Source organism: Schistocerca cancellata, chromosome 12, assembly GCF_023864275.1.
Source record: "Schistocerca cancellata isolate TAMUIC-IGC-003103 chromosome 12, iqSchCanc2.1, whole genome shotgun sequence".
NCBI classification, from domain to species: domain Eukaryota; kingdom Metazoa; phylum Arthropoda; class Insecta; order Orthoptera; family Acrididae; genus Schistocerca; species Schistocerca cancellata.
The window spans coordinates 150,840,465-150,854,091 of NC_064637.1; the positions used below are offsets into that span (position 1 = coordinate 150,840,465).

Consider the following 13,627-nt stretch of genomic DNA (forward strand, 5'->3'; position numbering starts at 1 on the left):
AAATGCATCATGAAACAAAGTATGACCTGTGTCATCAGACACAGACAATAAAAACAGACCAAAAAGAAAAATCTAGGACTTTCTCAAGGTAGAAGATTGATAAATAATCGTGATCAACAATCATCATCAGCAGATATTCAACTTAAGTATACAAAAATAATGTTACATTTAGTAATCTCATTTTATTATTTGAGAAGAGTAAGATGTATAATTAAAAATTTTGAGCTAATTTTCACAATTTTTTTCTATACTGAGAGCTGGAGTGTTACACACACACACACACACACACACACACACACACACACACACACACACAGAGAGAGAGAGAGAGAGAGAGAGAGAGAGAGAGAGAGAGAGAGAGAGGGGGGGGGGGGGGGGGAGGGGGGGATCAGTTTTGTATTCCTCCCCCCCTGAAAATGTTGGAGTTATTTAGACTGCAGCCTGCACAACTTGCATGAGAAAAATTGTACTGTCTGAAAAGTACAGCAAACAGACATCCTACCTTTACGAGAGAAGTTTCACCCGCATTTTTGTAGCCCCTGGCCACAACCGCTGGCACAGTCAGTGAAGACCCTCCAGGGCATGCCAAATCTTCTGCTCCCACCCAGATAAGATCGTCTGTCTCACCTGCAACAACCGGTACATGGCATTCACTTATTTTTCACACACATTACAAAGTTTTTACCCATCTGCAGCAACACTTGTCACATATATATAGTATAAAATGGAAGACTGGAGACAGGATTCTATCATTCCTGAAAAACAGGAGCCAATATACAGAAACTGAAGAAATGTCAGGAGAGAGAACAAGACCTGAAGCAAGAATTCTACACTTTCTATCCCACAAGGATCCACACTTGGCTACAGCTTTTCATTTTATACATAAATCACATACAAGACATGGGTATTATGAAAATAGCATATTACAAACTAATTAATTTTACATTAAGTTACGGCATAATTTTTATGGGGAGGTCCCTCCAAAACCAACACGAGTGGAAAGTCCTGGTTAGCATATCAACAATTTTAAGAAAAGGGTACATTGCTACTCATCGTACAGACAACCAGTTGAGCTGCAGAGAAGCACAGCAAAAAGACTTTCACAACTTATAGCTTTTGGCCAATGCCTTCTTCAGCAAAGAAAACGCACACATATTCACACTGCAAGCACACCTCATCCTCAAACGCATATGACCGCTACCACCAGCAGCTATGACTGGAATGCAACTGTCACATGAATAGCAATCTGGAGTGAGGCAGGGAAGAGAGGGGGGGGGGAGGGGGGGGGGGATAGCAAGGTACGAGTGTCAGGACAGAAGAATGCTGTCTGGATGGGTGTGCATGGACTACAGACTGCCAGGCACAGGGAGCGGAAAAGGAGAGGAGCGGAGAAGGGGAGAGGATGGGTGGGTACAATGGCAGAGGGTGGCACACAAACAAGGTGAGGGAATGCAAAATGGGAGGAGGTGACAGGATGAGGGGTCGGAAACTGTTGGTGGACGGTACGGGACAGTAGGTTGAAGCAGGGATAATTTCAGGAGCAGTTCAGAAATGCTGATGGTAGACGGGTAGGTTCAAAAGGCCATCGAAATTGAGCATGTTATGTTCAACTGCATGTCATGCCACAGGTTGGTCTACCTTGCTCTTAGCCACAGACTGCCAGTGGCTGTTCATCCTGGTGACAGCTAGTTTATTCATACCATTATAAAAAGCTGTGCACTGATTGCAGCAGAGCTGCTATACAATATGGCTGCTTTCACTGGTGACCCGGCCTTTGCTGGGATAAGATGGATGACAGGACTAGAATAGGAAGTGCTGGGTGACTGGATTGGGCAGGTCTTGAACTTTGGTCTTACACAGGGATAAGATCCATGTAGCAAGGGGTTGGGATTGGGAGTGCCATACAGTTGGGTTAAGATGTTGTGGAGGTTGGGTGGACAATGGAAGACCTCTTTAGAAAGGGTGGTAAGTATGAAGGTTGGAACTTAAATAGTGGCAACTATTTAGTCACAACCGATACAAAAGAGTTACATGTTTGCACCTGTAACTGTCCTTCAAAGTAATCATCAGCATTATGTAGAACCCGTGGCCAGTGATGTGGAAGGCGTAGTATACTGTTAGCAGAGCCCATCCTGTTGATGGTGCGAATGGAGCGGTCTACTGCCTGTCAAATCTCTGGAACAGTTCTGAAGCGAATGCCACAAAGTGGTTCCTTCATCTTCAGAATCAAATCAAAGCCACAAGGACTTAAGTCTGGTGAGTATGGTGAATGGTACAATACTTCCCAGTCTCATCAACCAAACAGGGCAGCCAGTGAGTATGTGGGTGAAGAACAGGGGCCATATCATTTTTTGGCAAGAACTGCCATACAGACTGGTGTGTTGCGAAAGCCGTCAAGTGCCCATGCCAAATGGCAAAACACGACCATAAGGTTAGTTGCCAGCTCAGTCCCTGCAACTACAGGACGTTCCGACTGTCATTTGCAGTGCAACCTACAGAGGGTCTCTATGTACACCGGACCACAGTACAGAGAGCATGTAAATCGGGAAGGGAGGCCGCTCATACCACTAACCTTTTGCTGCATCTACCAATGTCATGGCTGTGCGGGTGTTTAGGACTGTGTTTGCGACAATCACAGCAGTTACGACACATCCAGCACCACTGACCGCACACTGCCAAGGGACCTCGGAACTTGCTCGTGATCCTGTTGATATTCAGTCAGACTCACTTGGCAAGACTGTAGAAACTGTGAACTAGTGCAGACTGCAACTTCAGTGTTCATCTGTTCCAATGTGCTCTGCCCAAGAAGAGCAAGTTTGGTAGTCTACAAGCAGAAAACGTACTCTGACTGTGAAAGTCTTCCTTTTGTTGTTTCAACTACTTGCCTTTATTCTTCCAGTAATTTTCGGGTTTGCAGCTGGATCCCATCAACATTCTGCCATGATATTTCGGCCCAGAGATGTCCGGCCATCCTCAGGTGAGTAAACGAAGCATTCTCAAGTGAGTAGACGAAGTACTTCATCTACTCACCTGAGGACGGCCGGACGTCTCTGGGCCGAAATATCGTGGCAGAATGCTGACGGGATCCAGCTCCAAACCCGAAAATTACTGGAAAATTTCAGAAGTACTTGCCTTTGTTGTGAACTTATTTCACTGTTAGGAAAGAGATACAAAGCTGTTTGTGTGTTTCTTTCGAATGTCAACAGAGACCATTTGTGTTGAATTCATTGTGTTCTTAGATATGGGGATAAACTACTGTATATCCTCATATGTTTCTTGTAAAAGTGTTCAAAGTTCAGGATCCTTTACGGACAGAGCTGTGCGAGCAGGGGCTTTGTCATGATGGAAAAATCAGTCATCCAATTCCAATAAATAAGGTCACTTGCACTGCACAGTGTTGCACAATCTTTTCATAACTTCCAAGAGAAAGCCTGGTTAACTGTCTGATCCTGCAGAACAAACACTTGAGTGGACAACTCCTCTCACATACAACAAACAAACCAGCATTGTCTTAATGTTTGATTTCAGTTGAAAAACTTCCTTGGGCTGAGACAAACTAAGTCTTCCACTAGCTTATCTCGTATAAAGATGTGAAACAAATACTAACAAAGAGATAGAGGGGCTGGCCAGTACTTACCTCAGCTCAGTACAGCCGATAGATACACATAAAACAGAACCGAAAATTTACATTCCTAGCTTTCGGAACAAATGTTCCTTCATCAGGGAGGAGAGAGGGGAAAGAAATGGAAGAAGGGAAAGGAGATTCAGTTACTCACAACCCAGGCTATGAAGCAACAGGGAAAGGAAAATAGGGAGGGTAGCAAGGATGGAGGCTCCTTGCTACCCTCCCTATTTTCCTTTCCCTGTTGCTTCATAGCCTGGGTTGTGAGTAACTGAATCTCCTTTCCCTTCTTCCATTTCTTTCCCCTCTCTCCTCCCTGATGAAGGAACATTTGTTCCGAAAGCTAGGAATGTAAATTTTCGGTTCTGTTTTATGTGTATCTATCGGCTGTACTGAGCTGAGGTAAGTACTGGCCAGCCCCTCTATCTCTTTGTTAGTATTTCTTCCACTAGCTTGACTATTACTTTGATTCAGGATCATGAGCATATCACCCAGGTTCATCACCTGTGATAATTTTTGAAAACAAGTTTGGAACATATCAGGGGGGTTCTTTCAAAGCAGAGCATGCTTCCACATGACCTCGTTTTTGTTCATCAGTCACGGCACAAACTTGGCAGCCACCCTTTTATTTCAAGGGCTTCTGTTGCACTTTTTCCTAGCAAAAAGCAAAAGTTCACCACTGACTGCACGCTGCTCACAAAAATCAGCCACTCCAAAAACAACAATCACACTAAACAGTTATCACTATAAATTCTGCCAAAACTAGTCTTGACCTCCTTCAGAAGCGGCACACAACTTACTGACACAGGAATGTTCACTCTACGCACTCCCAGTGACAAAACATGGCACTAAAACCTCTGTGCAATGAAAAATGTTGGTTTTCTTTTGGGTAACCCCTTGTATAAGCTCCACAGTGCTACCAGCAGTCGAACTATAAAATCGTGTGTAGTGAGTTAAAAAGAATGGGGTGCAATGGCAAAGCAACTCCTCATAAGCCAAACAACGCTCGAGGTAACATATGTCACTAGACGGTGGATGACTGGAAATGAGCGATTTGCAGTGATTAACTATGCTGTATTCTGTGTCAGTCCGATGACAGAATTGGAGTCCGATACCAACACTGAAGTATGGCGGTGGCTGTGTTTTTCATGGTTAGGGGATGGTGCCCTTATCATGCTTAAGAAAACACTAAATGCATACAGATATGAACATATTTTACAACATTTTGCACTACATACATTACAAGAAGAGTTCAGAGAAAATAATTGTATAAGCCTTTCATAAAGTGGAATGTGTGAAGCAATGGCTTGTGGACAACATACCTAAACAGTAACGTAACCCATGATGGATGGATCCAACTTATAGTTAATTATACTAACCCTACGCATAACATCTGTTTAAATGGGTTAGTTGTTAGTTAACACTTCGTGTCCCCCTCTCACATGCGCGTGTGCACGCACGCACACAGATTTTATGGGAATAAAGGTACTGTGAATCAGTTGCTTGTATGGTGGGTTGCTTAAACAGTAAGCTAAAAAATGTAATGTAACTTCCCCGACATCTTGATCACCAAAAAGAATATGCTTTACTTTCTGATGCTTCAAGTATCTGATTTATGTAACTTAAGCATTCCATGATCGTAATATTCTAGCTATGAGGTCTCTCATCACTGTTTCTTAAACAAAAGGAATATAATTTTAAAGCAATGTAAACTCTCAAACATTTAACATGGAACCACATATTTGGAACAACACCAAAATATGCTGAACATAGTAACAACTAGTCAATATCAAAAAATTAAAAAATACAAAACAATTTCTTATGCCTTTGTTTTTATTAGAAAGAAGTCTTATTTTAACACTAAATTATAGTAAATATTCCGAGTCATGACAAATTTTTCATTCGCATATCTTTAAATTGCTTACATCCTACAACTGACCTAAGGTTATGGAACAGTTTTTCAACACACGATACACAATTAACTCACACATTTGATTATTAGAGAATATCTCAACTAGAATACACATATAATAGAATGGCAAAATTTCAAGATAACACAGGCAACAAGTGCTAGACTAAATAGTTGTTTATTATTCACTTAGGAAGCATCCATGTAACAGTGTTCATAAGAAAGCAATTACGTAAAGATACTTCTTGACCTGCTTTTTTTAAAAAAAACTGGCAGGAAATACATTACCTGATCGAAAGTATCCAGACACCCAATGCTATGTAAAATAGAACTGTCCCCTAGATGTCACAAAATGCAGACTCGCCAGTATAAGCGAAAGTATGGGGGTACTGTGTTGTCAGCGGAGAAGCTGTAACAGAAGAATAAGTCGATCAAGAGCAATCAGTTACTTCAAATGTTGACTAGTATTGGATGTCATCTGAGTGACAAATCCACCAGGACTTCTAAAATTGCCTAAGCCAACTACTGGTGATACAACCACGAAATGGAAATCCAACAGAATGGCCACAGCTAAACCGAGACCAGGAGGACCTTATGTACAGACAAGCATGGATCATCAATTATTGTGGAGAATGGGTGTTAAAAATGAAGTCAAATCAGCAGAAGTCATCACTCATTAGCTCCACAGCTCCTCATAAGCCACATATACCTGTAGTCAATGATATGCGGCACTTGAGACAATGTTCGCCATTGGATAGTGGATGACTAGAATTGAGCGATTTGCAGTGATTAACTATGGTATACCCAATGACAATCTGATGGTAACGAATAAGGAAGGATGATTGGGTTTACTGTCTCATTGACAGCAACTTCATTAGAGGTGGAGCCCAAGCTTGGATTGGGTCAAGGATGAAGAAAAAATGGTTCAAATGGCTCTGAGCACTATGGGACTTAACAGGTGTGGTCATCAGTCCCCTAGAACTTAGAACTACTTAAACCTAACTAACCTAAGGACATCACACACATCCATGCCCGAGGCAGGATTCGAACCTGCGACCGTAGCAGTCACACGGAAGGATGGTGAAGGAAATAGGCTGTGCCCTTTCAAAGGAACCATCCTGCCATTTGCCTGGAGAAATCGTGAAAATCTAAATCTGGATTGCAGGATGTGGGTCTAAACTGTCACCCTCCCGAATGCGAGTCCAGTGTTCTAACTACTTCACCAATCCGATGGTTGGACTAAGGTCTGATGCCAACAGTGTAATACGAAGGAGATGGTGTTTTTTCATGGTTAGGATATGTCACCCTTAGTGTGCATTAGACAACACTAAATGAATAAGGATATGAACACATTTCACAGCACTGTGCACTGCACACAGTACAAGAAGAGCTTGAAGATGGGTTCGGTCGTTTGGGGGAAGAGACCAAACAGCGAGGAAGGACAGGGAAGGAAGTCGGCCGTGCCCTTTCAAAGGAACTGTCCCAACATTTGCCTGGAGCGATTTAGGGATATCACGGAAAACCTAAATCAGGATGGTTGGACGCGGGAGGAGCTCAGAGAAAATGAATGTAACAGCATGAAATTGTACCCTGTCATAAAGCAGTTTATATGAGGCAATGGTTTGTGGACATTAACATATTTCTGAAATGGACTGGCCTGCCCAGAGTCCCAATCTCAACCCAATGATATAGGTTGATACCGCCAATAGTTGATCAATTAACAATTTGAGTTTACGTTTATATTTTTTATAGAACATCTACTTGAAGGAGTAAGTTGATAACAACACATATTACAGAGAAAAGTTTCCTGTAAAGAATGACATACATACAATTAACCTTGAAATGCTTATTCCCTACATTTTCCGCATTTCAGTTACAGTGGTCAGAAATTACCAATAGTTGATCATACAGTTCCACAAAATGATCGCCCATAGTCCAGTAGTTGATCAATATACAAAAATAAAATCATCTGACATTAAATTGATAATTACATCTGGGAACTTAATTTTAACACACTTACATGAATGATTAACATATTGAACATTTTTTTCAATGAAATAAAACAATATAACATAGTAGCCTACACACAACAATAGACTATACACAAGTCTGCTCAGTTTCATTCCAGTTTTCCAGTATCAACAGGATGTTGAAACTTGTAACGCAGCCTACCTCCTGTAGAGATAATAGAGGGTTCTGGAAGTATTGCTAAAATCTGTGAAGAGTGAACAGTGCTTATATCATCTTCATCAGTCTTAAACAGTGTATTTCTTTCATCGCAGCTTTTCAAACCCATTACCTCAATGTCCTCTTCTGTGGTAACTCTTTGAACAGTGCACAGAAATTTATACTTATTATTCTTTTGGCCTGGAAACAAGATCCAAGCAAAATCTCCTTCTTTGAATGCAGGCCTTCCAATGTCATGCCTCTTCTCAGTGGTAGCAAGGTTTTTATTACAGTCAGACTCATTTTCTGATGTTTCATCACTGGTGGATTCTGACTCTGAACTGTCTTTTCTTACAGGTTTCTTTTTTGGTGGTTTTTCCTTCTCAGCCTCTGGAAACAGTTTCCTTCCTTTTCTTTTTTTCTCATTCGTCTGTTTTGCCATTTTACATTGTTCTATTGTAGCTCGTTTGGCAGCTTCTGTGTTGGCTTTTAGTTCTTCCTTTGATTTGTTCCAGTCTAGCCACTGTTTGGATGTTGTTGCATATGGTGTGTACTCTCTTTTCCTTCCAGCCTTTATAGGGGATTCAGTAGGCCAAGTAACATGATTAGCAAAATGTGGACTGATTATGTTTTTCTGAGATGATTGGGATGAATGGCATTTTGGAGTGTCTGCTTCAGGGTTGACTGGATGTGAAGAGGGCTGAGGAGGACCTGAACTGTCATTATCTTGTACTGAGTCTTGATCTCCTGACTTTTCATTATGACATGTGGATGATTCATCTTCTGAGTCACGAGATATTTTGCTGTTAGTACACACTTGAGGATCTCCTGCTGGATTTTCTGATGGGGGGATGGATTGTTCTGTACTACACAAATGCAGAGATAGCATGTTAGCATCTGCAGTTTTATTTGTTGAAGGTGATTTACAAGTAGCACGAATTTTACGCCAAACCTGAAACAGTTCTTCTGCTCCTGGATCACCTTCCCATCCATTTTTCTCTGCTGCATGGAATTCTTCTTCTCTACCTCTCTTCATTAAAGATTCAAAATGCAAAAGATGTTCAACACCAAATGATGATGGTTTTATTGCATTACCACACGTTATAGCAGGTGCACAATGTCTAGATTTGCTGGACATACATCTAGCATAGTCCATTGCATCAGGATCATAAGGGAAAGAACCACACTTCCTGAAACCATTTTTCACTGTTTCAGGAGTAGCCATTTCATTGAAAACGGTCTCAAGTAATGGGCCAAATACAGTTTTTGTTACAACTTTGTTACCAGTTTTGTGTTTCCAATTATATACAGCATCTCTCCATCCAGATTTCAGGGGACGAAATATTGCCACATCACTGGTTGAAGCACATGAGTCGCATTTGGATACAATGCAAATTGTATTATCCTATTGTCGGCACAAAACTTAGCAACTTTATATGATGTATGAGATTTGTGCCCATCTACCAATAAAATAACAGGAAATTTGACTCTCTCTTTCTTCAGCCATGGAAGGAAAATGTTGGCAATGTATTCAAAGTAGAGGGCTCCTGTCATCCAGCCTTTTTTTGACTGCCCAATGCCCCATTCACTGTTCAAATTCTCGGATATGTCCCCTGAAATTTTCTGAAGTGGAAATACGACCATTGGGGGTACAGTGTCTCCAGCAGCATTGAAATTTGCCATTACAGTAATGGCCTCCTTTTCATTGCCACTTTTGACTTCATACAGATTGTCAAAAGAAATTGGACCCAGAACTTTCCCAGTTTTAGGACATGTTTCAAATCCTGTTTCATCTGCATTATCAATTCTTTTTGGTTCATTTAAAATGTCCAAATTATTACCCAGCTGAAGATGCTGATGAAGTTCATTGAACCACTGCCTGATATTTTCCTCAGTAACAGCTGCTCTGACAGTATTTATGCTCTCAGCATGCCGTTCTGATACATCAGGGTGACGTCTCATGAATGACTTAAACCATTTTTCACCAGGCCTTCCATCTTTGAATGGTGTAGGTCTTCCATCTGCCACAGTTTCATACAGTGTCCTTTGCTTTATTGGAAAGCCTTTTTTAGCGTTGGCATGGATCCAGCTAACCAATAAATTCTCTTCAGCCTCTGTCAAAACTGAACTTGGTCCCATCTTACGCTGCATAGGTACTTTTCCTTTAATTTTGTTATTTAGCATACTAAATGGGATACCAAAATGTTTTGCAGCTTTCCTCATACTACTGCCATCCGCCTGAACTGCTTCTACTGCACATTGTAAGTCTTCCTCAGAATACTTAAAAAATTCTTTTTTCGACTTATCTTCTTTTGGAGCCATTTATTAATTCAGTCTGCAGATTTCAATCCTGTAAATAGAGGGATGAAACTAATGACTGATAAAAATTTTATCTGTATGCCTCAATACTTGTTGGTTGATCATATGTAAACCAGTAGATGATCACCCCGATCAACTACTGGAAGCCATATAAATTTCACATTTCCATCAGTATGGGACAGAAGAAAGGAAGGCCTACTTGGTCTATAGTTAAAAGCAACTCTTTGAGAGAACATTCTAAAAATTACCAATAATTGATCATTATGACCAACTACTGGAAAATATGCTTTCATGCACTCCAGTAGTTGATATCCCCCCCTTAAAGAAGACTGAAGCAATAATTTACACTTCCTTTATGGTAAATGATAAAATCAATCATTCATAATGAGTTATCTGTTAACACAGTTCATCATATTTCAGTATTTAGTACTTGTGTCAATAAATATCTGTATCACTGTAACCTACCTTACAATTAGTCTAGACGCCCTGACACTCCACTTCTCAGCACAGCACAAAAGGAAAGATTTTCTCAAAGCTATCAATTCCCTCCAATTGTTGTAACAATAGAAGAAATAAGTTTGCCAACATATGTTCTTTATATGCTCTTACATTTTTAAAAGTGTCAGTGCTGCCAACTCTTATAATTTAAAGATTAGAGTGAAACTGACCAACTACTGGGTGGTGATCAACTACTGGCTGGGGCACCCTATATGGGGATGAGTCAGAATATTACCTTCATTCCCTATCCAGCATCAAACACCTATGTCTTCTCTGGTTTTCTCTCCTGAGGTAGAATGGACTACCAGTCCTCCAATGATATTCAGACACAGCAATGAAAGTAACCCCAATAGAGTTAAGCCATCATAACAATCGAAGGGTGGACACACACAAAATTAACATCTACTACAATGCCTGATTACATCTTCTCATATAGTGCTATATCTAAGTGTTTAGTCATACGTACCTGGTTAACAACCGTGTATTTGTCCAAAACAATAACTCTGAACTGATCAAGTTCATTGTGTTGAATGCGTGTCAGTATGTTAGTGCTGCTTTTCTTATCCTTCTGAAGCCTTTGTTGCAGTCCCTCCAAAGATTTTCTAATAACAATTTCTCAAACAAATATTCTCTGTGTCCACAATGTCTATCTACTCATTGTTATGACAAGTGCTACAGCTTCCTTGAACTGTAGTTATGAAGTCGAAATTGACCACTTCGACGGCCCCCATTTACATACAAGGTTCATTAACAGGTAGCTGGTGTCTTATTTTGGCCGTGCACATACAACAGTTGCATAATTCCTTATGTTCTCGTTCGCCGGCTTCACTGTCAGGATCAGAATTGAACGCGTTTCTGTCATCCTATCTATTCTTGGAACAAAAATGTACACACGACGGTAATGGGACAATCACTGTTCAAAACTATGTGTTCAATATGTCGTTCAGCTTTACGTTTGCTAAAATACCGTAGTCCATGAGCTGTCTGAAAAATACTTGTGGTGGGCCGTGCCAAAGGGACTGCCATTTTCCGACCTTTCATCTTCATCCGATAATTTAGCAACGAATTCCGATTCAACAGCGGTCAGATAAGCGTGTGTATTTCAGCGGCAATCCAAGTTGACAAGCGTTCGTTAATGACTTTATACAAAACGCCGGTAAATAGTATGCTGGACAGAAGAATGACGGCATTTCTGCTACTGAGTATAATGTCTGAAGAAGCGTCTGGCCGATGTAGGAAGCAGAGACTATCAATGCCAATCCAACTCATCGTCTTTAAAATGATCGCGACATGCAGTCCAGGTGCGACTAGAACCGGGATGTTTTTCTTTCTGTTGCTCTTCCGAACTTATTGATCTCCCTCATTATGGCGGTATACCAACACTTCGCAGACGCACGTACAAAATATAAATATGGGTAAAGCTCGTACCTCACTTACAATGCCGTACACAACATTTAAATGTACATAATTACTTTTATTACACAATGCAAAAGTACTCGCTTTATAAACTTCATTTTACGCTGTACCCGAGAGCAAGACACTAAGAGTAACTTCAGAGTTAAACTTTGTACCAACGATACCACTCACTACAGTCGGCTACTGGATCAATTCTTACGACACAGATTCCATTCCGTTCTTACCAATCCCGAAGATTCTAAGATTTACTATTTTTCACAGTAGTACAGAAAGCAACACCAGAAACAGAAATCTTACAACGAAGAACTGCACGCATCTGCTACGAGAACTCTGAAAACAGCGAATTCTAGAATCGGTCTGCACTAGAACTGCACTATATACTTCACGTTTAGTTACCGATTCAAGATTATGGTTTTTACGTGAGTTTTCGATACTTGTGTAGCGCCTTTTCTTTTAGTATTTCCATGTTGCTTTCTCTGTACTTCCCTTAAAAGTCCTTTTTAAGTTTCCTATAGGTTACTATTTACTTAATTTTGTGGTTGTTGAATTAGATTTTGGTTTGTCCCCACTCAAAGCTCCAACATTCCCGCAGTAGTCCCTTTGCATTCGATATTTATTACTATGAATTACTGTTGTTCAAAAAGCCGGGTTCACACACGCAACAGAAGTGCCGCCACAGCCACTGGCATACTGCAGTTTGCATGTGTGAACTCCCAGTTTTTAGTGGCGCAACTTAAGAGACGTAACTTTTGTCACGCCACAAAAAGTTCAGCTTGGTTGTACTTCCTTGAGGCACTTCCCAACCACCACTGCTCCCTAGTGGCAGTATTTAGAAACACGAGCGTTCTACCGCAGTTATCGTGGTGTAATTGCTACTGCATTCCATTCGATTACAGTGTTGTTTTTTTTTATTTTACTTACGAAAAAAGTGAAAACAGTGGTCGGCAGGTACACTTTCGCAGCTTCAAAAACTACAAGAACAGCAACCCATCCCCACAGATTTACTTCCGCCACTACCATCTCCAAACTTCCGAACTTCACAGAAGCTCCCCTGTGAAACTTGCAAGACTAGAACTCCTGGAAGAAAAAATAATGTAGAGACGTGGCTTAGCCTGGGGGGATGTTTCCAGAATGAAATTTTCCCTCTGCAGTGGAATGTCTGCTGATTTGAAATTTCCTGGAACATTAAAACTGTGTACCAGAGTGAGACTTTGACTCAGGATCTTTGCCTCTTGTAGGTGGGTGCTCTACCTAATGAGCTACCCAAGCACAACTCATGACCTATCCACCCAGTTTTACATCCTCCAATGCCTCGTCTCATACCTTCCAAGGCAAAGGTCCCGAGATTAACTATCAGTCCAGAACAGATTTTTAATCTGCTAGGAAGTTTCAGATCGCTGAGTTGTCTACTGCATTGAGGCACAAATGTTCATCTGCTTTATAGGTAGTGCACACCAGGCTGGGAGCATACCGACACATGAGACAGTGTCAACAAGTAAGGTCAAGCCTGTAAGTATGGATGGTACATTCAAATCTTGTTGCAAAGGAAGACGTTCTGTCGGCAGTAGTCTTTGTGGAGACAGTGTCTAAGTCGTACTGCTGCAACTGACATAAAAGCTGTGGCAGTGCTGTTTGTTTATTGCTGCATAATGGTGTTCTGTCTAGTAATTATCTTACATCTACATATATACTCCGCG

General features: G+C 41.0%; 1 long non-coding RNA gene across 1 annotated transcript in view; it reads right to left on the reverse strand.

Annotated features, from left to right (window-relative positions):
• Window positions 1-12,066, reverse strand: part of LOC126109665 (uncharacterized) — a 30,986-nt gene extending 18,920 nt beyond the window's left edge. The window contains exons 1-3 of the long non-coding RNA XR_007523709.1: window positions 10,981-12,066; window positions 5,820-5,940; window positions 503-627 (exon numbers count right to left, since the gene is read on the reverse strand). This is a non-coding gene — a long non-coding RNA (uncharacterized LOC126109665). The remainder of the gene's footprint in view (window positions 1-502; window positions 628-5,819; window positions 5,941-10,980) is intronic.
• Between the last annotated feature and the right edge of the window lie 1,561 nt (window positions 12,067-13,627).